Below are 3,242 nucleotides of genomic sequence, written 5' to 3' on the forward strand. Positions count from 1 at the left end.
GGGGGGGTCTTTCAGGGGTCATACCTGTGATTTCTCCAGGGGCCTGGGCTTCCATGACAGCTTGTGGGAGAGTTCCTAGAGGCTGGGCCAGAGTCAGTGTTGGTGACACTAGCCCAGGTGTGGCCTGAGTGCCCAGTACAGCTGCCCCAGTGTAATAAGGAACTTCTGGGACAAAATGGAGGACATCTTGAGTGACAGGAGCACTGGTTAAAGACTTTGGAATGTGCCCAGGTGGCATGAGCCAGGGCCAAAAGACAGTTGGAAACACTCTATAAATACCCTGGGGCTACATCACACTGGGTCTCAGATTTGAGAATCCTGGGAGGAGGGTGGTTGAAGGGAGGGGGTAGGCTTAGACCTGCAATCCAGCATCCATACCTGAGTGCCACAGGAAGTCATTCTACCTGCTACTAATAGAGTTGAGAGAACAACACCACAGCTATTAAGAACATCATTAGCCTTCCTTATCCTCTGGTTTGTACCATTGCTGGGTCAAGCCAGGAATTGAGAGAGGGAGAAGAAACTCCAGCCTATTATCAACCTCATCCATTTGATTTAGATCATCTTTATTTAGTTAGAGTAGCTTAGCATTGCCCAAATGTCCTATCCTTGTTTTCTTGTTCCTAACCCTTTAGATAAGCAAATCCTTTAGTAATTCAACCCAAACGAAGATTGGTGTTCCTTTCCTAATTGGTGAACATCTACAGCTAATTAGGGGAAAGGATTTATCAAACCACAGTCAGAACAACTGTGTTCTGAACAGCACCACCCCCCTCCCTACACCAGCCCAAACCAACCCTTTACCATAGAATCCAACCCTAAGCCAGGGTCTAGAAGAGTAGTTAAACACACATACAACTCCCATTGGATTCTTAGCTTGGGCACTGCTGTAGAGGTAGAGGCTTGGCTAAGCTGAACTTCCTAAATCCTGGGGTTACTAGCACATTGGGTAATCTCCTAGGCAAACACATCACTCACTAGCCCAGATCCATCTATCATCTGAGGGTTCAGAGCCTGGGAGGCCCAAGTGAGGCTTAGCAGCCCTTTCTTGTTACCAATGTGCCTCCTATTTATGCACAACAGCAGCCCCTGCTTCCTGGGCAGTGATTTTGGTTGTGGCAGCAGCAGCTGTATGTGGAAGACCCCCAGGAGTGGCACATATAAGCAAAGGCATAGGTGGTGTTGACTTCCTTGCCTACCCGAAGTTACTGGCCCCCCAGTTTAAAGAGATTCATGGATAAGACAGCATCCTGAGGTGATTGGGCCTTTTCATACTTGATGAAGCCATATCCCTTGTGTTTGGCTGTGGTCAGATCCTGAACCAAAGTAAAATGTTTATATTCAAGGGATGGACTTGGGTTGTTATGAGAATCTTGGGATCAGTAAAAGTGCTTTGCAATTTTCCCAAGATGATATAGCCTTCTCCCTACCTCTGGTACATCTCTGGTCTTAGCTGACTGTCAGTCCATGCTGTCTATCCCAAATGTACATGTTGTTGAACAAGTTCTATAGGGTGTCCATACAGAGGCAGACTAAAATCTGATGAATAGAAACTCTTCATATTTTGGTATTTCCTGTGTGCATGGTCTTGTCATACTTGGAATGATTACAAATCTCTTTCAAGAGACCTTCCATTATCCTGGGAATTGAAGTTATCAACATGGTATCATTTAAAAGCAGGACATTCAGAGGCTCCTGTTTGTGGATTGTTGAGGATGATCCTAATATGAAATGTATGTGTCTACAAAATAAACAATTAAAGAGGGACTTCTTTCTTTGGATTGGTCAGTCCTATGAAATAAGAATATTAGTTACTGTTCTTGAAAATGCCTACCTTTCTAGCAAGGAAAGACTAAGGGTGCTTATTATTTAATGGATAGAATCCTCCTCCACTTTCCTTTTCTATCATCAAATTCTTAGTTCCTTTTTAGGGTCATCATGCTTCAGACACTGTTGCCCCCATAATTTGCTGGATGAGTGAGCATAAAGTTATTTGCCATAAGTGATCTCCAGGAGTACTGGTCAAATATTAGGGTTGAGTGTTATTGGAGCTATATCTCACAAATCATTCTTACAAACTTTGTGTTTGCCTGAGATCAGATCCTGAGCCAAAGTACATGACTTAATCTTGCCAAATGCCTCAAACACACTCTTGATGTCCTCATCTGAGAGGTCCTGGTGCACTGAGGCCACCTAGATGGGGTTAAAGGCTCTGGCTTCTTCAGCCAACTACTCAATGATGGACTGGGTCTGTCTGATGTTACTGGGCCAACCCCCTTAATATTCCTTCCTCCTAGCATCACAGGATTCATCTGCTCCAAGGCCAGCTGGGCTGCTTCTGGCACCTTGTATTTCACAAAGGCAAAAGCCTTGTGTTTCATGGTGACTGAGTCCCAGGACATGTCTATGCTTTTGATAGGACCAAAGGGGGCGAAGGCCTGACAGATGGTGTCTTCTCCCAACTCAAAGGAGATGGAGCCCCCATTCACCCGAGACATGATTGCCAATGCCCTCTGCTCTGAACTGCCACCAATTGCAAAGGTGAGAGAGGATCTCCACAGCCCATTGTCACTGCTTCCATCTGGAGGTTGGTGAGCTTCTGCTTCTTGTGGGGGATGGTTTGCTTCACCAACACACTCTTGATGCTCTGCTCCATAGCGTACTTTTTGGCCTTCTGGAGGGCCTCTTGCTGCTCAGGTGTGAGGGATGAGAGTCCCAGCTTTGCTCCTGTGCTCTGCCCATTTTCCATTTGGATGGAATCTGTGCCCCATGTGACAATTCAAAGGGAAGCAGTGTGAGGTCTCAACCCAAGCTCCTCCAAGTTCAAAGGGCAAAATCCTAGAGTTTGCACTCTTGCCATAATTTCCTGTCACAATTAGCTACATGTGTGGCCTGACCTCACTCTTATTCATCCCAATCACCTTTGAAAGTCTAAAATAAGTGGCAACCTAGATAATATGTGGGTTTGATTTTTAGAATCTGAAATGTCCTATGTTTCTAATTTATAATGTCTATCTGCATCATATATATCCTTTTTGTACTTTCCTTCTTCCATTCTTGTGTATTTCAAGAGATTTCCTATTGAGCATATTGGGAGTTCTCTCTTCTATCTCGTTTTTAAGCTTTGTATATCATTCTATCTCTACTTCCCTTTGGGGCGTTCTCGTGAGCTACAAGGATTGAAATCCTCATTTGTTATTGACTCAACTTGATATGTTAGAAAATAGTACTAGTGTTTTGAA

The 3,242-nt window shown here is 44.5% G+C and overlaps 1 pseudogene; it reads right to left on the reverse strand.

Moving 5' to 3' along the window:
* Positions 1-7: 7 nt before the first annotated feature.
* On the reverse strand, positions 8-2,761 carry LOC123256374 (annotated as a pseudogene).
* Between the last annotated feature and the right edge of the window lie 481 nt (positions 2,762-3,242).

This window comes from Gracilinanus agilis, unplaced genomic scaffold (genome assembly GCF_016433145.1).
Source record: "Gracilinanus agilis isolate LMUSP501 unplaced genomic scaffold, AgileGrace unplaced_scaffold58244, whole genome shotgun sequence".
Taxonomy (NCBI): domain Eukaryota; kingdom Metazoa; phylum Chordata; class Mammalia; order Didelphimorphia; family Didelphidae; genus Gracilinanus; species Gracilinanus agilis.